At 44.4% G+C, this 27,427-nt stretch overlaps 1 protein-coding gene and 1 non-coding gene across 2 annotated transcripts in view; one reads left to right on the top strand and one right to left on the bottom strand.

Annotated features, from left to right (window-relative positions):
• The window catches only part of Tmem117 (transmembrane protein 117), a 466,913-nt gene that overhangs the window by 404,248 nt on the left and 35,238 nt on the right, over positions 1-27,427 (bottom strand). The window lies entirely within an intron of this gene.
• Positions 10,464-10,595, top strand: Gm25546. Its single transcript, XR_003951684.1, has one exon. It is a non-coding gene; the product is annotated as a small nucleolar RNA SNORA17 (small nucleolar RNA).

The following is a 27,427-nucleotide window of genomic DNA, read 5'->3' as shown; positions in this document are numbered from 1 at the left end:
TATAGCTGTCTCTTGTGAGAATATGCCGGGGCCTAGCAAACACAGAAGTGGATGCTCACAGTCATCTATTGGATGATCACAGGGCCCCCAATGGAGGAGCTAGAGAAAGTACCCAAGGAGCTAAAGGGGTCTGCAACCCTATAAGTGGAACAACATTATGAACTAACCAGTATCCCCTGGAGCTTGTGTCTCTAGCAGCATGTGTTTCAGAAGATGGCCTAGTCGGCCATCAGTGGAAAGAGAGGCCCATTGGTCTTGCAAACTTTATATGCCTCAGTACAGGGGAACGCCAGGGCCAAGAAATGAGAGTGGGTGGGTAGGGGAGTGGGGGGGGTATGGGGGACTTTTGGGATAGGATTGGAAATGTAAATGAAGAAAATACCTAATTAAAATAAAATTTAAAAAAATAAAGAGATCTGAAGGCAAACTATGCTGGGGTCATATTCATGTTTGGTGGCTGTTTGTTTCATCCTGAGATAAGCTGATATTATAATGACAGAGAAAAGAACTTTGTGAAAATAACTCCCCGTAGCACCAGTGACCAGTAATTAAGTAGTTTCAAAGGTCAGTAGCATCAGTGTGGTAAATGTCACTTGTGACACTTTTTTCCCTCTACGCTAATTTACACCATGTGTCTTAGCTTATCATACACTGTGCCCTTTAGTCAGAACGTTCTCGCCTACATTAGCAATAAGCAGTTGGCATGGCCGATCAGCGTCCATGCCTGATGAGTAGTGAAGCTACAGCTGGGACGGTCATAACTCATTTTTCTTTAAGTTCAGAAAGGATTGCTTCCAATATTTAATTTTAGTATAAAACTTACTACATGTCTCACTTATGTGAAGAAGAAAACTAGTGAAAACCAGAAAGCCATGCGAGACTTTGCATAACTAGCAAATGGCATTTCCCGAGAAGATATCTGGATCCATTATTTTATTTATTCTCCATTTAACAGGAATACATGGTAATAAAAGTGATTTAGTGATGGAGTAATCTATCCAGACATTATTCTAATTCTAGATGGCTATTACTTAATATAAATGTATTATAAATTGCATTCCTGTGTGGAACCTCACAAATAAAACCTTCCATGAATTAAATACTATTTCATAGAACTGACATTTTTTTCTGTCTGAGGGTATAAAAAAAAATCTATGGTTAGGATACTTGTATATTTTTCAATACTTATAATTCCCAAAACTGCCTGCCCTCCATGCAGTTATATGACTATAAAAAATGAAGTTGATTGCTTTTATGTTGTGTTAACTTCAAGTTATGAGAGAAAAATACCATCTTTCAAGTTGCTGCTTAATCAAGTATGCAAACCTGTAACTTCAGAGGTATTGGTAGGAAAATTTCTCCAAATATCAGCCAGTCTTAATTAATGCCTTGTACAATCTAAAAGCAGCTTGCCAGTTCCTGAGTGAAGTAATAACTCAGGAGGGGTTTGTAGGGACAAACGTTGATATTATCACAGACTAGATGCTCCTACGGCTGATTAAGAACATGTAAAATCAAACAGACACCCACTGCAGGTAACACTGAAGTCAGTGTCACACTTGACATTGACAGGTAAACAGGAAACACACTAGTTTGCACACACAGTGTGTGTGTGTGTGTGTGTGTGTGTGTAAATTGCTTTTTGATAGGTGTCATTGTAGCTGTGCGTCTGAACTATCCCAGTTCCATTTTAACTGGCTCGTCTATTCCACTAACAATAAGATTTGGATACGAGATACGAGATGAAAAGCTGTCTACTCCCTGCTCCACTCTTCTAGGTGGAGAATGACCCGGTACTCATTATAAGCTTAACATCACCACCTGCTGGACAGAAGAAGCTTGCACATTTTGCAAGAATTATCTCTATCATACCTTCTTCTCCCACTACAGGAGAGCGGATGAAGACATTGTAGGTACCAGAGGTAGTAGATGACCACAAGGAAACAGTGTCCTCCAGACCCAGCAGTTGGACATAAGACCTTACGCCAGTTGTAACAGCACACACAAGACTCTGAGCTCAAGCCAGGTAAACTCCCAGCACTGAGGGAGGAGGTGGGCGGGCATGAACTCCCACTCCTAGCTGAGCTACTGGCAACCAACCAATAGCTGCTGGGAGAAGGAGAGTTGGCATCTTTTAGGGTGTGGCCTCTCTAAGTTGACCATGCTCCAGGGAGTGGCCTTACATCCACGAGTATGTCAGAATCAACAACAGGACTTAATGGGCTCTTTTTTTTTTTTAAATACAAAAGTTGTAGCTGTAAACAGATTGAGTAGATCCAAAGGAGTTGGAGGAGGAGGGTGAATATAATCAAAATAAATGGAATTAAATCCTGAAAGAATAAAAGTATTATGAGTAAAGAAAATTGGCATGTGTAAGTAAAAACCTCTTTCCCTAGAGTCCAGCCTGGCAGGCACATTCCTAGCTCTCATTCCGCTCTGCCCTTTGGCAGGAGTGCCCACCTTAGCACAATTCAGGGATGCAGAATGTACTTGAATGAATGCAGGAATTCAGCAATGTACTTGAGTTTAGAGTTCAGGGTTAAAGAGTCCTCTGGCCTGCGATACAAGCCACATTTCTAGTAGATAGTCTAGCAGGAACAAAAATATCTCTGAAGTTACAGGTTTGCATATTTGACTCAGGAAAAAACTTTTAAAATGATATTTTCTTTCAAAACCTGAAGGAAATGTGACATAAAAGCAGTCAACTTTACTTACCTTAATCAACTAAAACATTTTTGCCTTTACTTGTTCATATTCCCTACTTCATTTAGAACTTGTGCAGGCAAGAAGTGTGCTTCTAGCTGGGCTTCCAAAAGGACTTCAAAGCTATCAGTGAAGGTGGTAGCTGAATATTCCACAGAAGGATAGATTTTAACAAGACTATTTTCCTGAAGCTGAAATCGTATACTCTTGCAAAACACAAAAGAAGATACTACAGAGAAATAAAATTTTGTAAAAAGATTAACAAATTAGCATGTAGTGGCCTAGACTCTGACTTGATGTCAATTCTCAGATAATCTATTGCGTGTATATTGCCAGAAGGAGAGAGAGAGGAGCAAATGAATGAATGCACAAAAAAAAAAAAACCAACCTCATAAAAATATAGCTGATTCGTGGTTAACTCCATAAACAAGACTCTTTACTGGGTCACTTCCTGCTTCTGCATACAAGGAAGTGCTCTAATACGGGCTAATGGCATCAATGACGTTTGGAGAGACTTAGCACATCAGGGTTTAGGGAGGAAAGTCAGAGACAACAGAGGGGGCTATGAGCAGATCACAAAGAGAAGGCAGCCAAAAGAGGTAGAGATGGGAAGGTAGCCTATGTGGGAAGTCAGTGCCATTGAAAGCTCGTCAGCACACGGTGGGAATCATTGGAATCAATGGAGAGAGAGAGAGAGAGAGAGAGAGAGAGAGAGAGAGAGAGAGAGAGAGAGAAACCTCTGAGTCCACAAAGCTTATTAAACCCTAATTGATACTGTTAATATAGAACTTGTTCATTTCCTCCCTCAAGGAACTTGACCTTCAGTTGAGGAAGTGACATGGGTGGAAAGAAAAGGCAAACAAAATGAGAACATGCAACGCTTGAGCTGGACTACAAGAGAGAAGGGAGGAAGGGGAGAGCGACAAGGAGGTAAAAGAGAAGCTGCCTGAGTTCTCCCTCTCGGACACAGCCTCTCGCACAATGGCCCTTTCAAGCTTCTCACCAAGCTTTCGGCTGGATAACTGTCCTGTTTGTGGATGAAGAGTAGACGCCCCACTCGGAGATTCTGTGTAGTCCCCAAGTCACACAGTGGGTGAGTGGGAGGTCTCTGATTTAAACCCAACTCCCTCAGGCTTCTCCAACTGCTTTTTTTCTCTGTGCGTGGAACAATAACTCTTTGTGAGATTATATGCAAAGGCAACCAGGCACTAGGAAATAGGGAAACACAATCCTTCAGCCAAAGGGTGGCTGAAATGCTCTGCTTGCACATGAGCAAAGGAAGCATCCTCGCGAGGAAAGTGCTTCTCTATGTTCTGAAGTACCCAGAATAGATCTAACTACAGGAAAGGACACAGACAGCTCTAAATACAAATAGCACAGAGCCTGGGGAGAAAAATCCCACAAGAGAACAGAGCAGGAAATGCCACAGGGTGCACATAAGGAAAGAGAATATTATTTTGAGAGAATCAATAAAGCCAGGATATTTTTTTTCATTTTTTTTTAAGTGGAAGGCTGGGTAGCTGTTCCAGTTTGCTTCTCTGTTGCTGTGATAAAACCTGTTGCTATACTAAAACACTGACCAAAAAGGGGAGAAAGAGGTTCATTTCGGCCTACAGTTATAGCACGCTATGGAAGGAATCTAAGGCAGGGACATGGAGGTGGGGGACTAAAGCTGAGGCCATGAAGGAACTATGAGCTTGCTCCCCATGGCTCACTCAGCCATTCCTTTATACTAGTCTATACTAGTCAGGACCGCCTGCTCAGCGATGGCCCCACCCACAGTGAGCTGGGCCCTCCCACATCAACCATCAGTCAAGACAATGCACCAAAGACTTGCTCACAGGTCAATCTGATGGAGACATTCTTCCGTTGCGGCTCCCTCTCTCCAGGTGTGTCCAATTAAAAACCAGCATTATCCATCACAGCTGTTTCATAATAAAGGCAGCCAAAGACTCCAGTTACGGAAGCCAACGTGAATCAAATGTAGCAGTGGCGAGATCAAGGACTACTAGAAAACAGCCGTGGCTCCCAAGTGTAGACACAAGAAGGGGTGGACTGCAAATACCCTGCAAAGACGCTGCACCTGACTGTGGGCATCGTGAAGAGGTGGGCTTCCGAGCAGAGCCGAGGCTGTCTTGGACTCATGCTCTGTAAGACGAGTTTATAGAATGCCATTCACGTTTAAAGGATGCATTTTAAAACACTCCTGAAATAGCACAATGGGAAGCGCTAGGTTTCAGGAAGCAATGATAAAAGGTGTGTTTAAAGGGAGAAAAGCATGCAAGAATCTCTACAAATGAAAGCTATTCTTAGTGAGGGCTGAGGAGAGAGAGAAGGCGAAGATTCAGTCTCAGGGCAAGCAGTAAGAGAAGAACACAGGAGAAAGCTCAGATGGTTGGTATAGGAGCACCGTGGATAAAGGAAAGGCCAACTGCATCCAGCAAGCGTCAGCCTGGAAGACACTGAGAGGGACAGAGACAGGAGTGCCACTGGATCTGGGGACAGTGACTCAAATGGCATCAGTTTTGATCTGCACAGTGAGCTCTTGAATATTACACACTGAAACATCATTAAAACAGTCGCCACCAAAAGAGACCTACAAATCAAAACTATGGAGAAACACCATTGTCTCACACCTGTCAAAATGGCTTTTCAATTTTTTACTTATTTGTTTACTTATTTGGTTTTTCAAGACCAAGTTTCTCTTGGCTGTCCTGGATATCTCTCCCCTCCCCCCCCTTCTCTCTCTCTCTCTCTCTCTCTCTCTCTCTCTCTCTCTCTCTCTCTCTCTCTCGACTAGGCTGGACTCCAACTCATGGAGATCTGCCTGCCTCTGTATCCTGAGTGCTGGACGATGTGTATTATTGGGGTTTGGTCTGTTGCTATGTATTACAATGCTAAATTCTCTATTCAAGGTCTAGGCCTAGGAGTGAACTCTCACATTTACAGGCTGGTTAAATAAAATTGGCTACAGCCAATTAACTGGAGGGATTAGAGGTAGGTGGGTTTTGAGTTACCTGGTTGGGGGTGGAGGAGAGAGAGGGGTGAGGAGAGACCAGGGGGAGGATGAAGAGGGAGGGGAGAGAAGGAAGCCGCCATGATGGAAGGTGGACCATGGCCAGAAGAAACAGCAAGTATCTGGGGTTCACCGCTAGGGAGGTAGCCAGGCCTTCAGTGAGAAGAGTAGACTAGAGGTTACCCCTTAGAAATTGCCAAAGCCATATAAAATAACCATAGTCCGAGTCTCATCTATTTGTATGCTAGTCGGGGATGTGTTTAGATTGATTGTACTATAGATACCATTAACAACAACTAAAGATAAGTAATGGCTAGGATATGGAAAAGTTATAACTCCTAGGTAATGTTGGAGAGAACTAAAAATCGTGCATCCAACATGGAAAACACTGTGGAAGTTCCTCAAAAAATTAAAATTAGAGCTGAGCATGATATTGAGAATATTTTACCCACTGTCATGTAAGCAGTCCTGATTAATCTCTGTCTCTCTCTCTCTCTCTCTCACTCTCTCTCTCTCTCTCTCTCTCTCACTCTCTCTCTCTCTCTCTCTCTCTCTCTCACTCTCTCTCTCTCTCTCTCTCTCTCTCTCTCACACACACACACACACACACACACACACACACAAGAATGTTGAAAGGAGTCTGGTTGAGAAGTGGAATGTCGGGGAGGACATGAGACGCTAACAGAGAGTGAATATAACCAATCACACTCCAGTGGGCTGAATGTGCTTGGCCCATGGGAAGCGGCACTCTTAGGAGGTACAGCCTCATTGGAGTAGGTGTGGCCTTGTTAGAAGAAGTTTGTCACTATGGGGGTGAGCTTTGAGGTCCTATGCTCAAGCTCCACCCAGTTCTGAAGAAAGCCTCCTCCTGGTTACCTTAGAAACAAGATGTGGGACTCTCAGCTCCTCCTGCACCATGCCTGCCTGGATGCTGCCATGTCCCTGCCTTGATGATAATGGACTGAACCTCTGAACCTGTAAACTAGCCCCAATTAAATGTTGTCCTTAAAGGAATTGCCTTGGTCATGTTGTCTCTTCGAAGGATTAAAGCCCAGCTCGTCGTGACTTTCTTACTCAACCTTTATTCTGTCCTTGACACTACTGACCATCATGGCCCAAACAATCATTTTTGTATTATCAGACAAAACCCTGTAGAAGCAGCAGGGTTGGGTGGGGGTGCAGGAAGTAAGAGTCCTGATCAGCAACAGTAATGTGCTCACATCCTCTTATCCTAAAGCTAAGGTAAGTTTCCCTTTTCCTCCCCCTTCCCCGCCCCCCAGGGGACAGACAGACAGAGCTCAGTAAACATGAGGTTTTTTTCTTCTTTGTTACAGCACTGAGTATCACAGTCATTCACGATGAACAAAGTGAAAGTCAGGTTCCAACCTTTTGAGGCTTCCATTTTCCTCTCCCTTTGATCTCAATGTTTCAAAATAATCTGCATGGCTTTTGGACAGCTCCTCCATCCAAAATGAACCGATTCCATGAATGAGCACAAAGATGCTGCCCGCTGTCCCTGCCCGATGTCATCAGCTCAGGCATGCTCAGCAGGAAAAGTAACCCACTGTTCCCTCACTGTGGCTTCTCCCAAGACTCTCACACATCCAGCCAGAGGCTGCGAGCTCCCCTGGCTGGGCCTTTATCCATTCTCCTCTCCACTGACTGCCTAGCCACAGGCTTGGCACACAGAAAGAAGACGTTGTGCAATGAACAGTTATTTCATTCAGTCACCAAATCGGATTCAGAGCCAGGATAAGATGGGTAAATGTGATCCCAGCATGGCCAAGGGATATGGAGCGTGTTGACTGACCAAGATGCTCAGAAGGCTTGCCAGTCTAAGAGAGGAAGGAAGTCAGGAAGAGGAGCGAGGGTCAGGGCATGTTCTCTGGTGCAACCGTCTCTCTCTGCAGAGGACTGTTCCTATCTTCCCCTCCTCTCTGCCTACCCCAACCCACACTGGTATTTATGTGCAGGTTGTGGGTTCATAGCTTGCATTTGATCAAATAGAGGGACTAAGAACCTACTCTTCCGACCCGCTCAATGCTCCCCAAAGTGTACCAGAAACATGGAAAGGGTGAAGCATATTCGCCTTCACATTGGGTATTTAAACCTCATATCCAAGCAGCACATTAGAGAATTACTTGTACTGTGAAATGAATCACAGAGAGCCCATGAGACCTTTTGTTCACAGTTAAATCTAAAAACCGGTTCCTTGTAAGACTTCTGCTTTTGACTGCATTTCTGTAAACATAAATGAAAACCAATTATCTTCCTTTTTCCATGATGATAGTGAACAGCAGACATGAAAGACTTCACAATGTCTCTTTATGGCTGGGTTAAAGAGGATCGTATAGATCTAGTGATGGTTGATGAAAACATTGTGTCACCCGGTGGCCAATGATATTAGTTCTACACAGACTGACAGCCAGACACGGACCAGCTCACCTCTACCTGCTGCCCCTTCCTAGTCCCCCACAGATCCCTTTAAATTGATCCAGCCCTCTACCAGGAAATTAACCGTCACCACAAGTCCATCAATGTAATCGAACCGGATCACAGCACTGCTGGACGGATGACCAAACTCACATTTTACACTAGTTGAATATTTAGACACTAAGACATTTAACATAGGAACATAAAGCAATATGCCACTTTTGCTACTATTGTGTCACTAAACATGTGTCTTATTTTGTTTGTGACCTCTCTGGAACTCACTATGTAAAACAGACTGATGTTAAACTCACCAAGTTCTGCCTGCCTCTGCCTCTCAAGTGTGTGCCTCCATGTCAAGCCTCGACTCTTTTTTTTTTTTTTAATGTAAGGCATTTTCTCATGGTGGAGGGTGAGTCTAGTTGTTGAGGTCAAACATTTAGCATTTGGTAAGAACTCCTTGAGAGGTGTATTTCCTTGAGTCTAAGAACCCACAGACCATGCATGGATAAACTTCCAGAGGTAGACAAGTTCCTTGTGGAAAATGGAGTGTGCTTATATGTTTATATGTGCACATAACCTGACAGATGTCAACTCCTCAGAATGCTTATTGACTTTAACAAATGTACAAGGCAATGCTTTGTGGCTTAGAAAGTGCTTATTTCCCAAAATATTTCCAGTTACTCAAAATACTTTTTGAATCTTTTCCTTTGGAATGTTGTAATTAGTGAGCAATCTTGGTGATGATAAATCTTCCTTGGAGATGGTGTCTCAAGGGTTTTACTGCTATGAATAGACACCATGACTCTTATGTGGACAACATTGAATTAGGGCTGGCTTACAGGTTCAGAGATTCAGACCATTATCATCAAGGTAGGAGCATAGCAGCATCCAGGCAGACATGGTGCAGGAGGAGCTGAGAGTTCTACATCTTCATCTGAAGGCTGCTAGCAGAATATTGGCTTCCAGACAGCTAGGATGAGGGTCTTAAAACCCACACCCACAGTGACACACCCACTCCAACAATGCCACATCTCCTAATAGTGCCACTCCCTGGGCAGAGCATATACAAACCATCACAGATGGCTTTGACTTAAAGAGAGGGGAAAGCATGGCAAGAGAATATAGTAAGTAAATGGATGCATTACTTAGTCTGGTTTTGTTGTGAGTAACATAACTACAAAACACAGGGACCTTTTGTTAGATTTAAGGTAAACTAAAGGCTACAAAACCATTGAAAGTCACATGGGAAAGTACCAATAAAACATCAATACTTTATCAGATAATATTAACCAAATGGGTGAAATCATTATTTAATGCTTATTTGTTGGCAAATATTTACTGTCTACACCTAGCAGATGCTCTTATAAGTGCTGGAGATCATAGTTAACAAAAGTTTCCACCCTCATGTAGAGCTATTCTGCGCACACTCACTATCCTCCTACACACACACACACACACACACACTCACTGTGCTCTTACCACACACACTTAAATATTTTTTCTTCATTTTCATGTGTCTGGTGCTTAGTCTAGACACAATGTGTGTGCAGTACCTGCAGAAGCAAGAGAGCAATGGAACTAGAGAAAATGGTGAGCTGCCACTTGGGTGAATGGACCCAAAGCCCCATCTTCTGGAAGAGCAGCCAGTGCTCTTCTGAGACATCTCTCCAGCCCCTCTGACATCCACTTAACAGTTCAATTAATCTAACATGCATTGCTCAACAATTTAAATGTGTTAACAGATATAAAGCAAAACAAAATGTAAGAGAAAGTATATTACCGAAAACCATCATGTCTGAGAAACAAACCACTCATGGCAAATGCCCTCTGGTGTGTAGAGTGTGAGTTAAAACAACTGATGGGAATGGACGGTGTCTTAGTCAGGGTTTCCATTCCTGCACAAACATCATGACAAAGAAGCAAGTTGGGGAGGAAAGGGTTTATTCGGCTTATAATTCCATACTGTCGTTCATCATCAAAGGAAGTCAGGACCGGAACTCAAGGAGGTCAGAAGGCAGGAGCTGATGCAGAGGCCATGAAAGGATGTTCTTTACTGGCTTGCTTCCCCTGGCTTGCTCAGCCTGCTCTCTTATAAAACCAAGACTACCAGCCCAGAGATGGCACCACCCACAAGGAGACCTCCCCCTTGATCACTAATTGAGATAATGCCTTACAGCGGGGTCTCATGGAGGCATTTCCCCAACTGAAGCTCCTTTCTCTGTGATAACTCCAGCTGTGTTGAGTTGACACAAAACCAGCCAGGACAGATGGGGTTGCTGTAACCAAGCACAGAAATTGAAAAGCAAACAATCCTGCCTCTAGAGGCCTTGCAGGTGTGGCTGCTGTGTCACGTGTGCATCAGTAGGTGGCAGAGGAGAGAGAGGCTATGTCCATGCTCGCTGTTCTGACCTGTGAACTTCTCAATGATTAGTAGACTAACATTTCCTGAAAAGGTAAGCCTGAGACAACCACCAACAGTCTGGCATCAAGGAGGCTGGGATGGGCTCCAAGGTCAGTGAACAAGCAGGAGACTAGAAGAGCCTTGCCTGGGATGGGAATGAGCCCGAGACAGACAACCCTCACATGGGAATACAGCAGACCACCATACTAGCACCATGGGGCCCAGACAGAGCCTACTCTGAGTTAACGACCAGCCCAGTGCTGCGCAGGCCTGAAGACCATGCCCAAGATGATCCCTGACCAGGGTCATAATGCACCAGCAGGGCACAGTACTCCCGAAACTACTCCTGAGATGACCCCAGACACTCACAGATCTAGTCACGACTAAGAGGAACAAGTAAGCAGTAGAGAAATGGAAGAGAAAGTGAAACAGAACATAGGCACAGTGAGGAGATGCAGACCTGGAGAGTTGAAGGTAGTGAGAAACAGCCTGATATAAGTAGTCAGTGATGTCACCTGAGACCATAACAGGGTCCTGGCCTGTGCTGCCACCAGGCACCACATCGGGGTCCCTGGCCCTACAGCAACAGAGGTCTGTTACCACCAAAGACCAGGTGGAAGTCCCTGGTCATGCTGATGTCTGAAGGCTGTGCAGAATTGGCCCCACTCCTTACCTGGGCATTATGGGAGAGCTGGCCCTTGGTGGCATGACAGCAGGAGAGATTATCCCAACCCCTAGCCAGCTGCAGCACTCAGGAGAGCAGGCCCTGCACCTCCCCTGGGCAGCACAGTAGAGCTGACCCTGAGAGTAGAGGGGCACAGGCAAGCCACCCCTGAGGGCATGAGCGTAGGAGAGCTGGCCCTGCCACACGAGCGCCTCATGGTGATATAGGGGAGGAAAAGATGCCCCCTGCTCGCCCCTTGCTACATATGGCAGACAGGAGAGGTGGCACAGAGGTCATCAGAGAGGGAGACCTGGCCCTGCCTCTCTACAGAAGAGTAGAGCTGGCCCTGGATGTGGGGGTTGCTAGTGAGTCGGTCCTGAGGACATGAGAACAGGAGAGACAGTGAGCTAACTTGCTCAGATACCTCTCAGGCCCAGATCCAGGGCTGCGAATTGAACCCCATCAGTGAACTGCTGGAGTGCATGAAAGGGTGGGTCCTACAGATCTAAAACTACAGGATCTCCATGACACAGCGCAACAACAGGGTATCCGAGAGGAGCCACGATGATGTTCTAGTGCTGAAGAGGATTGAACAGGATTGAGTAGCAGAAGCCAGAGGCCTCGAACCTGGCCAATGAATGACTCATTTCGATGAACATCTGCAAGCAAAGAAACGTGGACAAAAGGGTAGACTGTGGGACACACTGTGACACACGACAGCTTCCACACTGAGATTTTTTTTCTCTGCTGGAGGGGAGGTTGCAAAGATGGAAGGCAGGTATGAGGGGAGGGGGAGATGAGAGGGATTGGGGTACATGGTATGAAATTCACAAAGAGTCAATAAAAAGGTTTTTTTAATTAAACAGTAATGATATTTATTTGGTAATTGTGAAAAAATGTGTATATGTGTATTTGTTTATGTATGTATATGTGTGTATGAATGCATAAATATTCTTTATGTTTGGTAACCTTAATGAAACAAAAGCTACAGTGAAAGCCAATTATTTTTTTTTAAGGATTTGAGACCCAGAACTGTGACACTGGGGTACTGGAAAGCCAGACTGTGCACATCAGCCTGGGACGCAAGTGTGCCTCCTCCCCTGCTAGACTATAAGGATGGGCCTCATCCAGATAAAATAAACGTCCATCTTCCTCTAACCTAGATGCTTGCAGTTGTTTCTAATACACACACTGTGCACATCGCAGAGCCCAGAAAAGTAGTTCTCTCACATCTTTTAAATACACACAATATATACACAAAAGGTTGAATCGGTTTAAATGACCCTAAAAGTAAGCACTTATAAATGAGAGAAATATAAGAGTAAAATGTCCTGACTTTTCCAGACTGGAATAGATTCCAGTCTGTCCACCACTCCTTCCATTCTGTGGCTAGAAAATCCAAAGGGTGAGTAGTAGTATTAAGAGCATACTAAGGATTCCTTATAGTTCCAAAGCTTGAGTGCCAAGAAAGGCAGCAACACTGGAACTGTGGCTGTCATGCCTACACTTCCTCTGTGTATGAGTTAATTAATGATGGGGGACACTCAAGAGCAGACATCTAGATATGCAGATATTGAAGCAAATGCTATTTGGAAATGAATAAACCGGTATAAGCAAGGACTAACTAGCTTGGTATAATAAGGGAGGAGATCTCTCGGGCATGGAATGTACCAGCTGGAAGATTGCTTTGTTCCCTTCTGATGAACATGGGATCAGGAGACAGAAGACAAGGCACCATGGCCTCTGAAAAACCATCAGCTGCTACAAAAGAGCGGGCTAAGACCCAGGAAGAATTCCTCCTTGGGACAGGGCTTGGGATGGAGTTTAAGTCTGGGAAGAGTTGAGATCTGTACATTAATTAGCATTTTGGTCATTAACCTCCTACTGTGCTCACATCCTCGGCAGACCTGAAGGTAATGGTGGCTCAAAATGTGTAAACTGGGGGGTGGGGGAGGGGGGGGGAGTGTGCACTATGGGACACAAAAATTGACATCTATGTCTACAGACTCCTATAGAGTGAGTGGCCTGCTCTGCCATTTGACCTAGAAACAGAATATTTTATCTGCCAGTCATAGATTTTCTTACTAGTTTCACTCAGAGACCAAAGGATGTCTCTCAGTGTTTTAACAATGGGATATCTACATTGTGGGATGCTGCATATAAGCTAGGAGACACTCGGGAATTCTCATGCAAAAGGCTGAGACACGACAAATTCCCACATCATAAAGAACTACAGATTAAAAAGGTCCCGAGAAAAGTCTCCTGTTACCGTGCTCTCTGGTGAATCTCTGTCATTACATGATTGCACACACGTGTCATACCCCACAAGAAAGGTAAGGCATCCTTTTCCATTTGAGAGGATGCCAAGCCACTCATGCAAACTGACCTTAGGAAAACCAAAAAGCTAGTTTTAAAAAAAAATGATAATAGACAGGGCAGTAGTGGCACAAACTTTAATCCCAGCACTAGGGAGTCAGAGGCAGGTAGATCTCTGTGGGTTCAAGGCCAGCAGCCTGGCATACAGAGTGAGTTCTGGGATAGTCAGAACTACAGAGTGAAACTCTGCCTTGAAAAACCAGATAGAGAGAGAGAGACAGAGAGAGAGACGGGGGATAGACAGATAGATAGGCAGGCAGACAGATAGAATAATAGTATCTGGTGAAATGGCCACACATTACTTACAAGCCCAAAATTCAGCAAACACTTCATGGTTAAACATGATCGTAATGAAGGTAGAGAACGGGGTTTTGTTTCATACTGTGGAGGGAAAGTGGAGCCATCAGAACGGTGGTATTTGAGCACATAAAGGACTCATTGAGGCAGAGAGAACCCTCGCTCACCGCTCCTGGTGGGAGAAAGATGAGAAAGGACAGGATTCCTGTGCCAAGAGGTCAGATACCCAGAGCACCAAGGACAGGCACAGAAATGGTCCAGACTGGGCTGAGTTGCAGTGTGAAGAGCAGCCTCTGTGTCACATACTCCTTAAGAGAAACAGCCCACTGGCAAGTTCTTTTTAAGAGTAGATATATCAAACATTTTAACATTTTCTCTAATGTCAGCACTTCCCTGGAGCCCTCATCTCAGACCACAGGTGTTTCTGTCATCTGCTGCTCTCTCTTGTTTTTAATCTAAAATGGGAGCAAGGTGGCCTCAGATATTATAGCCAATTGTAAATGAAATTGAATGAATAGTATTAATGCTACAAATGAAACTCCATCTAACTAAATTTTCTACCATGCTGGCATTTTCATCTATGAAAAGAAAAATGGTTTAAATTTGGCTGCTTTACTCTGTGTTCATTAACTTCCTCTGGCACTCAATTGACCCCCTGTCCTCAGCACTCAATTCTGTAAGAAGTTCCTAATAAAATGCCAACAAAAGCGAAATTACTCTCGCCTCAGGACCTACAACAATAGGTAAATTTCCTTTACATAATCTCAAGATATCCACTTTATTTGGTTTTTAGTTAAATAGGTATGTGTGTCTATGTACACATATGTGTGTACATGTATATATGTGTGTATGTGTAGTGTGTGTGTGTGTATATATATATATATATATATATGTATGAGAATATGTATATGTGTATGCATGTGAATGTAGTATATGTATATCTGTGTCTATATGTGTATGTACATGTATATGTGTATGTGTATGCATGTATATCTATGTATGTGTATATGTGTAGTGTTATATATATATATATGTGTGTGTGTGTGTGTGTGTGTGTGTGTGTATATTTATGTGTACATGTATGCATGTGGGTATATGTATGTGTATATGTGTATGTGTGTGTGTGGTATATGAGTGTGGAGGCCAGAGTATGCTATAAAGGTATAAAGTACCTGCCATGTAGCACCAAGATAAGGCTGATAAATATTTTACTATTTTCCTAAATGTAACTGGACTCCATAAAATCTAGCAATTTCAGGAGACCTTCACATTGGCAGCACTACAGTTATTAACGTCAGCATTTAGGAATTCAATCAATACCTCCTAAGTTTCCCAGAAAAGGTCAAAAAAATAAAAAATGTCTCAAGGCCTCCGGTCTGTGCTTTGCAAGTGACGGGCCATGCGTGTTCTTTTTTCTATTTAAAGCTCTAGTGCGCTTTTGTCCCTGCTGAGCTACTCAGAGTTTTAATCATGTGACCAGTATTTTTATTTAACGTGAAAATGTCATTTGAGTAATTAAAGATTTGTTCTTTAACCTATCAACTTAATGCAAGTGTTAAATAACACTGAGTCCAGGGCTGTCCCTTCTAGGTCACCATGTATCCATCCCTCTTGCTTCTAAAACATTCATAGTCACCTTTGGATGACAGTGTCATGCTCTCTGTCTTATCCCAATCCCCCCCCCACCCCATGCTACTTAATCCCTCTTGGGTGTTCATTCTTATCTTGGGCATTGGCCCAGTAGCATCCTCATGAGGAAAGAACTTTAGCTCAGTATAGAACTAGATATCAGGTTAGCCCTGCTATTGGTCCAGCTCTGATAAGTGACTCTAGACCAGAATTCTAATAACAGGCTCTGCCTTGTCTCTGAAACCAAGGGCCAATGGATCCCCTAGATATGTTTATTAGGCCCATGTCTTATCTCCTTACAGTGTGAATATTCAGTCCTAATAAAACCATTGTCTTCCCTCTGAATATCAAAAAGACCTTCCCAAATAGATCTCCACCTCCCATGTCTAAACTTATATCCTCGCTCCGTGGCCTTTCCCATCTCAAGCATCCCTCATTCAAACAGCATGGCTTGCCTGAGTTTCCACACCTCCCAAACCTCCTCTGCTGCAGTGGATATTGGTTGAGATTGAGCTCTCTCAGGATATAAAACAGCTGGCTGGCACTCAGCAGCAGAAGGCCAAAGCAGTCAAGAAGCCTTTTAACAGACTTATCCATTTACACGGGTTGAGTAACCAAAATTCTTACCAAAAGCCATTAGGACTTAACATGGTCTTTCCCTCTATAAATGCTATCATTATCACCACACCATACACCAAAACTAGGTCAAATTTTATATGGTACAAAAGAAGTGACCAGTATTTTATGACTATTTAATCCCATCCATCCCCTCTCAGGCTCTTGAAGCAATGACAAAGCAAAGGTTCCTAATTCCTTAGAATAAGTACATTGTGGAAGTTTGAATAAGATTGCCCCCCCCCACACACACACATACACCCCTGCCTTGCACCTCCTGGACCCATGTAGGCTCATAGATTTGAATGCTTAGACACAAGAAAATGGCTCCATTTAAAAGCATTAAGAGGCATGGCCTTGTTGGAGAAAGTGTGTCACTGGGGGTGGCCTTTGAGGCTTCAGGAGTCCAAGTCAGGCCCAAGGGCTCTCTCTTCCTGCTGCCTATGGATGTGGACGTAGAACTCTCAGCTCCTCCTCCAGCCCCATGTCTCCCTGTGCGATGCTTCCCACCATGATCATGGATTAAACCCATGAAACTGTAAGCCAGCCCCAATTAAATGCTTTCTTTTATAAGAGTTGCCGTGGTCAGGACGCCTCTTGACGGCAACAGAACACTGACTGAGACACGTATACACCTCTCCTTTTCCAAACATGGATTTTAAAAGTGCCTTTCTTGCTTCACTTGCTTCTCATAGACCCTCCGAAAAGTTGCAGCTCCAGGACATCGCCTTCTGTAACTCTGTGAATAGAAGTTTCATTTTAGCCCACAGTGTTCTTGCTAAAGCAAATAAGCAGCACACATTGGTTAAAGCAAGATCTGCGAGAGATATATTGCTAGAGCCCCTGTAGAAAAATGGCTCTCATGTACTGCTGTGGGAATATAACATATTCAGCTCCTTTGAAAATGCCACCGCACAGTGGCTTCTAAGGCCGTTTAAAATGTCAGCTCATTTCCTAAAAAACCTCTTCTGTGGATGCTCTTCCTACCTGAGACATTGAGAAAAAGATTTAGATACAAAGACATTCACATGATATTACTAGGCAAGAAAAGAAAAAGAAAGGAAAAAAATAAAAGAAAAGATCGGCAGAAAGAATGGAATTTGACACAGCACGTTACAATGTATCTCTGTGATGAGAAACCTGGCAACCATTAAAAGTCATGTTAGTTCATAAAACACAAAGGGCAGGGGATGATTTCGAAACAAAAATAGCATTCATGTTAGTCCAGAGTGGTAGAACAGGGTGTGAATTTCCTTTACAAGAGTCAGAGCTAGGGGCTCATGCAGCCCAGGGTAACTTTAGAATTACTAAGTAGCCAAAGATGGTCTAGACTTTAGATCTTCCTGCCTTCACCTTCCTAGTGCTGGATTTATGCAGTGCCGGGAATTGAACTTGTGACTTTGTACATGGGAGGAAAGCACAACACCCTCTTCCCGCTGAGCCATACCCCTAGCCTTTCATTTTCTTCATTGCCTTCTTCCCGTTTTGTTTTCCCCCTTCCTTCCTTCCTTCCTTCCTTCCTTCCTTCCTTCCTTCCTCCCCCCCACTTCCAACTCCCCTCCTCATTTGTTCTTTGTCTTCAGCGATCTCTAAACGCTCTATACAAAACATGTACCACTTTTTAAATAGACCTTTTATTTTTCTTAAATTCTGTGCACATTTATGACAGCGTGGCTTGTGCACTGCCTGCAGAAGCCAGGAGAGGGTACTGGATTCCCAGAATTGGAGTTCCAGGATACAGTCACCCAATGTGGGAGCTGAGAATTAAACTCAGGCCCTCTGCAGGAGTAGTGTGCGCATGCTGACTGCTGAACCCTCTCTCCAGCAACCCCTCCAATATCCAATGCTTTCAAAGTAAACTCTCATTAAATAAGAAAATAAATGAATAACAAAGGGACATAAGCTTGATGGAGTGAAATTATCTTCAAGTTCGATCAAGCAAGAACCTAATCGGTTTCTCCGTAGATTTCCTTACTGCGTGAGTGTTAGTGCCCTCCCAGGAGACTATGCTTGCTGCTCCAGCTTTCCAGTCTACCCATAGGGCAGCTGGAAGTGATGACACAGAGAGCCACCGAAGCCGACTGCTCCATGGTAGAAATAAATAAAGATTTATTGGGGATTAAACTGCCAAGGCCGTCTTGGGGTGTGGGGATGGGGTGGGGTGGAGAAGAGAAAAAAAGCAGAAAAGATAGCAGATTTTTTTATAACACTTGGTAGGATTGAGATCTGAGCTGATAAGGGCTATCTGGATTGATCCAGAACTAGGTGCCCTTGGCAGAGGAAGTTGAACTTTGGAGGAAAGTTAAGGGAGACTCCTGGATGATTAAGGGAGGTTCCTGGTGAACAGAACTGTCTTAGTCGATCTGCTTTTCCAATGAAAAGAAACCTGTAGATTTGTTTTCCTGGTAACAGTCCTACTGTTTACCTGGCCAGAGTCCTTCTAATTTAGGACAATGTCACCAGCACTGCCACTGGGAGTCAGGAGGGCTTTGGACCTGGCAGTAGCCAACCCGAGCCCCACGTCGTTGCGCCAGCAGGTCAATGAGATGATCTTTAAGGAAAACCCAAGCAGACTAACCAACCAACCAACCAACCAACCAACCACTGAACTGTATCTAAGCACCATTTCAAATGCACATGTCAAAGCAAACCCTGTGGATTAAAACACAGTGGGTATGCACTGCAGTTAAGAGACTTACTGCTTACTGAGTAGACTCTAAATCTAAAAATATAATGTCACACTTCATTTAAAACCAATCAGTTTAACAGGAAGGGGCTCAGGTGGCAGAGACACTGCTGTCCACTTTTGGACAGCTTTATAGCTTTCTATAGTCAGGATGAAATGGACATATATGTGCGAATCCTCATTATAAGCTTGCTCGGGTCTCACACATGAAGCATCGGCAGACCCAGCTCTCCTGCCTGCAGACCCATTTCCTCTAGCTACAACCTTGGGCCTGGGCACAGAATGGGCACTGAATGGGCACTGAATGGGCACTGAACACTGGGCTCAGAACAGCCGTCACTCTGAAAACTGCTTCCTCAAAAATCCAAACGAGAGGAAAACATTTTGAATGTTACGATGAATTCCAGAGGGTTTTTTTTCCTCTAACAAAATTGGCCTATTAAGAAACCACAACACAATTTTCTCTGTGAGCCCAATGAGCAGAATTCAAAATACACTAAGTTCCTGTTGTGAATAAACATGATGGCAATGTGGCATTTGCCATTATTGCTACTCTGAGACTCACGTGGTCCACTGGTGTTTCTCACTCTGTATAAAAATCCCCTAGCACATACTGAAAATGAGTCTATCTCCTTGATGATACAGAAGATAGAGTTCAGAATCTTTTACAGTTATGAAGATGAATTACCAAGGCAGCTTAGAGAGGGTCTCATCAGCACAAACATTCAGACAACTGAGTTCAGAAAACCTGACTTTCACTACATTGCAAACTCATTACTAACAGGATGCCTTCCGCTAGAGCTAAGGAAAGCATGTGGGGTTTCCTAATTGAACATACTCAGGACCAGACTTGAAGCAATGGGGTTACATAAAGCAACTTGACTGTGAGCCACTTTCCTGGGCCAGGCCTCGGATATGTATGTACAGAATTCTCAGCAACATTAAAGATTTCTTTGTGAGACCAGGGACCACATGCTGACGATCCTTTAAATCTTGGCAAAATGCCTGGTTATCTGCATATCACAGATTCTTAAGTATCCACTGACTGATGCTGCTGCATCCAAGCTGAAATAAAGGTGGTCACTATCTTCCTGAGGTGAAGTGGAATCTGGAAGTTTTCGACTCAAATAGGCCACTTTTCCTGCTACTGGAATTCCACTATCATCTTAGAGCCAACCCTACTTTCTGTAGATCTTCTTAGAGTCCTCTGGCCTACACTGAGTGCTAACGAATCGGTTCAAGAGTTGAATTTCAGTGTAAGAGAAGCAGCTTGCTAGAATACAAACAGGCTCTGTGTGGGACATTGTGAGGTAAGTTATTTAACACCAACATCACGTGGTACCCTCACCCATGGAAACCAGTCTGGAAGACACTATAGTAGGTCAATGAGATCAGCTCACTTCTGGGACTCTGGCACATGCGTTTTTCTTGTATCCTAGATATCTGAAATGGATCACAGAAGAAGAAAATGGCCTCCATCTTCCACCCAAATCTACATCCATTTGATCTTAACGTGGATTTAAAGAGGGTCTGTGAGTCCCATTACTCTCATAGTCTTAATGATCATTGTTAGTCATCAAATGTCCTCAAACTCCAGCCTGACACTGAAAGTACCTGGCAGTGTTATAACACTCATAGCCAGATCACTAAAGAAAAAAGTATACCATTTTCAGAAAATAAAAAAGTCACAAGAACTCAGACTCATTGAAAGGAAATTTCTTAAAATGCAAACAAGAGCTATGCATAGCTTCTTCGAGGGGGAATATTAGGAATCTTTCTTGATCTGTTAGGTCTCAGGTGACAATAAGTAAAACCATAGATGGCAGAAATGAGGGAGCTTAGGAGCGAGTGGGAGAATGGGGGGGAAAGCAGGAAGGGAGGATCATGTGAAGTACCTGTGTTCTGTTAAACGTCACCTGCGTAGAGATGACAGTCGATGCAGGAGAGATTGATTGGAACAACGGGAGTGTGAAGAGGGACAAAAGCCAGAACAAAACCTGTGTCCAGTGGGATACAGAAGGAGTTTCGGGTGGCAAGCACGGAGGGGCCATCAGGTGACAGAGCACCCGGGCAATTCAGTACCACACATGCAAAGGGAAACAACCATTCCAAGAAGGTGGCTCCAAGCAGGAGCTTAACACTACAGCACAAGACTGAGACCTGTGAGTTCTGGGAAGACTGGGCCCAGCGCTGTGCTGGTGACCGCGGTGTAGGTGGAAAGAGAGGGCTCCATAGAGCCGTAGTGAAGGACTTACTTAACATCCTGAGAATCTCACAGGGACAGAAGCTAAAGCCGAGGCTCACGGGGACCTGAAGCGATTAGGATCTGCTCACCCAGAGCCTTCACAGTCTGTCTCACCTGTATCTGCTTCTCTTGGGGCAGCTTCCTGTCCTCGAGCACAGGCCAGTGTCATTAAAATGGTCACCAAACTCAATCACACATTAAATAACAGGGCCAAAGCATCCACGCAACTGGAAACCTCCCTGTCTTAATACAAATGTGTGAAAGAAGATGCACTGATGCATTGTGGGTCAACCAGTGAGTCCATCAGCCCTGGGTGATGTGAATACTCCCATCCAGTCAGCTGTGGGGAGCGAAGAGGAAGCCATGTGGTATAATCATGTCCACCTAGGCCTTCTGTAAGGGTACGGGCTGAGGCAGAACTAGAAGATGAGGTCAAGGTGGATAGTGAAAATTATGTTCAGCCAACCTTGAAGTGTCAGAATTAACTCAGTGTTCAAATCACATAAAACTGACCACCCCATACTTATTGCTCTACACTCAACTCACAGTGCCTCTTCATGAATGTCATCATAGCAGGGGACTCAAAGGAGCTGAAAATGACGACGAAATTAAAAACCATAAACAATACATAACTACCACATCAAAAAACTAAGATGACCAGAGTAAGTAGACATGACTTCGTAGATGTGACAGTTTTGCTAAGAAAGGAACAGAACTTTGATGAGATGAGATGGGGAAGGGGAGGAGATCAACTCTGAGAGCTATCATCTCTACTGTTAGGCTGGATGACCCTTGAAGGCAGGAAATGTCTTCCACATTTCTTTGTATCTTGTGCTGCTTGCAAAGCAATTAGCATTTCATTATTAGATACCAGTAAGCATTAAACAAATAAGAGAAATGCAAATGGAAGTATCAATAAAATTATTAGGAAGTTTTGGCCCCACCAAACATGGGGTTATATACCTGTAATCCTAGCAATTGGGAAACAGGGTCCAGTAGATTGGGTGTTCAAGACCAGTGTGAGCTACCTAGTGAACTCCACCCCAACCTGGGCTGTATGAGACCCTGTCTCTGTCTCTCTGTCTCTCTGTCTCTGTCTGTCTGTCTGTCTGTCTCTCTCTCTACATATATATATATATATATATATAACTTGGTCTCCTTCAAAGACAGGAAGAAGATTCACTCAAGTGAAGCCTAATGAGAGACAAATGGAAGGAAGACATCAGGCCAGATTAGAGAAAGCCTTGAATGTAAAGTAAGCTATATACCTTTACTGGGTACCTGGGTACCAGAGTGTGGCTGCCTTAGAGAGAAAGGCACTGACTCTCTCACAAGCCCCTTGAGCATTTTTTATCAGGGTAATGTAAGATCGGTACACTTTCCCACCAGTTCAGACAGGTGTTATGAGATTCAACTTCAATAATATCATTGAAGATATTTCGCTCATCTTCATGTCCCCTCCAGTACCTGCCACAGAAATCTGCCCAATGTTGAATGATTTTTCTCTGCAAACTGTACATCTAGTCAACCGTAAAAGGTCTGCAACCCTTAGAATTTACCCTCTGTTTGGACCGATGGATACTCGAAAGTGATTGTGTAGCTATGCTACATGGACTGTCAATGTGGTTTTTAAAATTGCCATACAAATTCTATTGAAAAAGTAACATTTAAAAAAATATGTGAACTGAGGTGGGTGGCACTGGAGGAATGGCAGGTAAGGTTGTCCTCTGGCCTCGGCACCTGTGGACACACACAGACATCTCTGCTGTTTGTGCTCCCTGGATGTCGCTTTGAGTCTTTGACAAAATCATGTTTCTTCAGATGGGCCTGGTGATCTAAAAAGTGTCATCTCCAGCCAACCATCTTACTATCTCAGTCTTGACTAGCACCTGATGTTTGTTGTATCTCTGTTCATTTCCTCATCTTCTGTCCTCTCCTATAGATCAGAGAGGGAGGGAGGGAGGGAGGGAGGGAGGGAGGGAGGAAGAGAGAGAGAGAGAGAGAGAGAGAGAGAGAGAGAGAGAGAGAGAGAGAGAGAATCCTCCTTGCATATCACCATATCCCTAAGGTACAAAACTGTACCTGAACACTATGGGTGTCCAATCAGTATGGGGTAAATAGAAGAATATCAGAGCTGAGTTTTACAAAGAGTGTGGAGATAAGAGTTGATGTGACAGGAACAACTACCTCAAAAGGTCTATTTGCAAAACTAGCTTCTGGCTGGCAATCAAGAACTGGGATTTAAGAAGGACCCCACACACACACCACTACTTCATAACCAAGAGGGCTCACTGTTCATATAAACACTACAATGCCAACAATTCTGGCTAATAGAGATGTCCACAAAGAACCACGATAACTTAGTCTGGACCTTGTTTTCCTTCCCGAACCTGGAATTTGGTAATGTGTCGAATAGGGGCTACCTACCTAAGCAGTCCCAGTAGATACTTTGGATCTATGAACACCATGAGTTTCCCTGGCAGGGAGCAGCACGCATGTGCCATTCTGACTCCTTCGATTACATGCGACCTGTGTGCCTTTGCTGCAGAACAGGTCTGGAGATTTCTGCCTGATTGCCTCATGCAGCTCTTCTGTTTGCTGACTTAGTTTTGATCTGTTTACCACAATAAATCACAGCCTTGAGTCCTAACATATGCGGCAGGCTGGGCGCCTTCCTCATGAATCATCAAAACTGGGGATGGTCTTAATCTCCTGACACAAGGCATATTTCACTGGCAGCAGAGAATGTCGATCCAGAGCCTAAAATAATTACTGTCCGGTGGGCAGGTGAGGAAGAGGTTATTGTTGAAGTCTGCAAAAGAAAGACCCAAGGGCTGGAGTAATGGGAAGATGCCGTAATGGGTTCCACATCTCTGGTGGAAAACACTTGGTTGTGTGAGCAGTTAATGAGTAGAAAAGGCTAAAGAAAGTGAATCAGAGAGCCCAGGTTACCAAACAACAAAGACAGGTCACGGCGCGCAGGGCTGTTGAGCTAGCGTGGTTATGGGGATCAGAGTGAGTGGCTTTGAATGGATTTGAAACAACCCTAGAAAAGCTTGAGGAATGAGAGGCACTTCCCAAACGAAGCGCTAGGACAGCGGTTCTCAACCTGTAGGTCACAACCCTTTGGGGAATTGAATGACCCTTTCCTAGGGCTTGCCTAAGACAGTCGGAAACTATAGATATTTACATCATGATTCACAGCAGCAGCAAAATTACAGTTATGGAGTAGCAATAAAAATAATTTTATGGTGGCGGGGGAGGTCACCTCGGCATGAGCAGCGTCAGGGAGGTTGAGGAGCAGTGCACTAGACAGAGGCAGGCTGAAGCACAGGAACTAAAGCACAGGGAAAGCCCAATGGGGGAGGGGACTTGTGTGTGCTTGGCTTGCTGGAATATTCCATGCACGTATAGGTGTGCCTAGCATGCGCTATTCACTCAACAAAGGCTTTTCAAGTAGTAAGCAATAATAAGAGCATCATGTAAGGAAATAAAGCAATCTTTAAGCATAGAGGGCGCGAATGGAGACCCTCCAAGCCTGAATATCTTCTAACTGTCAAGCACAGAGCAGCAGGTGGAGGGGCAGGTGGTCCTTAAAGGGAATAGACAGAGTCCGTGACCACCTCCTCACCGAGGTATCAACAGGAAATAATAGTGATAAAGCCGTGTCTTTTTGCCCACAGCCTAGATTTTGTACATAATCAGATTAACATTTTGAACGCCTTTAGAACCTACATAAAAAGTTAGCCAAGAGAAGGTAGCTGAAGCAACATCTCCAATAATGGCGCCTGTAAGAAAATTACTCGTGGATGAATGCTTAACCTCTAAGTCTACAGCCCAGTGAACGGAAAAGCCAAAGCTTTCTCTTGAACCCCAGTAGAACGACAGCACGTAGAGATGATGTGCTAGAACGGGGAGAGACAGCCAGCTCTGTGTGAAGATTGAAGTGGAAAAGGATAGCATTGGAATTTCATCAGCTGTTCTTACCATTAGGCTGACTTTCCTCCGTTTTGTGAAAGCACACACAATAGCCCAGCTTGTGAATGCTGAGCTGCGCTTCTCGGGGAACCCCTCTGTGCCGTGGTTGCTGGGAAGGCAACCAACTGCCTGTCTCACCTCTCTGTCCTCAGTCTCCCCAGGAAGAGACCTAGCATCTGAAGAGAGCAGCTGCCAGAGTCCATGACCCTTCCTCTCACGCCACTCTTGTACCCACCAATGGCTGATGCTCTGCGGGTGGTTAAGAGTTCAGACTGCACTCGAAGTCCTGGGTTCTATGATGAACAAACCCAGTCCCAGAGTCCCAGGGTAGGATGGAACTGTCCTGTAACCTGGCCTCTCCCCCATTTTCAACCTGCTTTTCCTTTTTCCTTTCCCAAGACCACTCTCCCAAACTTCCTGTTTTTCTCAGGTTGAGAAATGCTTCCCTCTAGACCAGTGGTTCTCAATGTATGGGTCACAACCCCTTGGAGAGGGTGTCAAATGACACCCTCACAGGGGTTGTCTGAGGCCATCTGAATACTGGATATTTACACTTTACTATAACAGTTAGCAAAATTACAGATATGAAGTAGCAACAAAAATAATTGTGTGGTTGTGGGTCACCACAGCATGAGGGACTGTGTGAAAGGGTCGCAGCATCCGGAAGGCTGAGAGCCACTGAGCTGGACTGGCGTGTTTGACTACTTGTTCTTTTGCTTATGGCGCTGTCCCGGGAGGCCGTGGAGCTTCACTGGAAGAAGTGTATCTATCACTAGGAGTAAGTCTTCAAATACTAGGAGTAGCCCCACTTCCCCTTCTCTCTGCTTCCTGACTGCACACAAAGTATGGCCAGCTTCCTCACACTCCTATCGCCTGCCGCGTCTTCCCATCATGATGGACTGTGTCCGTTCTAAAACTGTGAGCCAGTCTTTCCTTCTACCAGGTGCTTTGTCACAGCAAGGAGGAAATTAACTAGGACACCGGCAAACCCAACCTACAAGAAAGGCGAAAGAACCACACGTTGTTCTATGAAGATGTAAGTGGACTCATGGACCCAGTGTGTTTTGAAATGACGATTACAGTCTTCCCTCATCACCTCTCTCCTTGATGGCTGGAGGATGGCTCAGTGGGTAAAGCACTTGACATGCAAGCATGAGGTTGCAAATTTGTATCCTCAAACCCCACATAAAAGCATATGCAGCAAGTGCCCTTTATCCCCACCGGCCTCCCAGAAGACAGAGACTTGGGGGGGGATGGGGGAGGGGTGTCACATGGATCCCCAGAGCAAGCTGGATGGCTGAACTAGCCATGAGCAAACTCTGGGTTCAATTGAGACACCATCCATTGCATTGAGAGATCAAGCCTCAGTTGACTTAAAGAACAATGGATGAAGACCCTCCCCCACAGTGTCAATCTCTGACCTACACATGTATGAGAACACAAACAGAAACTACATGCACATGACACACACATACACGTGCAAAAATAAATCTCTCTTTTAAAAAAACAAACACACTGGGGGACTGGTGAGATGGCTCAGCGGTTAAGAGTACCGGCTGCTCTTCCAGAGGTCCTGGATTCAGTTCCCAGCAACCACATGGTGGCTCATAACCATCTATAGGGAAATCTGACGCCCTCTTTGGGCAGGTGGATATATATGCAGCAGAGCACTCAAACATTAAATAAATAAAATTTTTTTAAAATGTAGTGTGTGAAAGTGGAAAAACATAAACTGATTTCAAACGAATCTATGTCAGTCCTGCCTTAGTCCAGAACTTAGATGGCCATGAGCTACCTCATCTCTTTGACCCTGTCTCTTCACTACTAAACAGCACACACCCCATTATAGTTCTGTAATGATTTACAAAGGTAGCATGCACGTAGTCGGGGCTTCAGACGTATCAATGGGGTTTGGTCACTGGGCCATCAGTTTAATGCTGCCTTCCTTTATCATAGATCTGCATCTGTTCTCATGGGGCAGAGCCCTGATAATGGAGCTCGGGCAGCTACACACCAGAGGGTGTGGCTCAGTGATAAGGCTCAACATATACGAGGCACTGGTTTTGAACCTCAGCACCATAAAAATCAGTAAAATATATCCTGGAAATGTAGTTCAGTTGGGAAGTACTCTTCTAACACAAAGTCCTGAGTTCAGTCCCCTGCACTGCACGAGCCAGGTAAGGTGGCACACATCTAAATCACAGCACTTAGAGATGGAGACAAAAGAATCAGAAGGCAGAAGTCACCTCAGGTACACAGCCAGTTCCGGCCTGGACCACATGGGGCCATGTCTCAGAACAAATTAGCAAACAATTATCTGGTATAAGCAGGTACTAGTCTTTATATGGCATCAGACACCGAATAGGAACGCAACTATTTCCTGG

The sequence above is a fragment of the Mus musculus genome, chromosome 15 (genome assembly GCF_000001635.26).
Source record: "Mus musculus strain C57BL/6J chromosome 15, GRCm38.p6 C57BL/6J".
NCBI lineage: Eukaryota > Metazoa > Chordata > Mammalia > Rodentia > Muridae > Mus > Mus musculus.
Note: the sequence above shows the minus strand (reverse complement) of the source record. Positions and strands in the feature narration are given on the sequence as shown.